Consider the following 286-nt stretch of genomic DNA (forward strand, 5'->3'; position numbering starts at 1 on the left):
CAGGCTGGGGCAGAGCCTCACCCACGCACCACTCAGCCGCTCCTTTGAGGTTCTTTATTAAATACTTTTCAAAAATCCAGAAGCAGAAAGAGTCAGCACTACCCTGTCCCTCCCCCAGCTGGTTAAAACTACAAACAGCCCCTCCCCTCCCCACGCCCTGCGCTGCCCGGCTGCTGCCCCACACCTCCTGCCCCATGGCCCGGCCCTTCCCGTCCTGCTCGCTGCAAACACAGCCCCAGCATCACGGGCAGGGGCAGGCGGGGGGGAGGGCAGCCGCCACGGGCCC

This window comes from Buceros rhinoceros, unplaced genomic scaffold (assembly GCF_000710305.1).
Source record: "Buceros rhinoceros silvestris isolate BGI_N320 unplaced genomic scaffold, ASM71030v1 scaffold20479, whole genome shotgun sequence".
Taxonomy (NCBI): Eukaryota; Metazoa; Chordata; class Aves; order Bucerotiformes; family Bucerotidae; genus Buceros; species Buceros rhinoceros.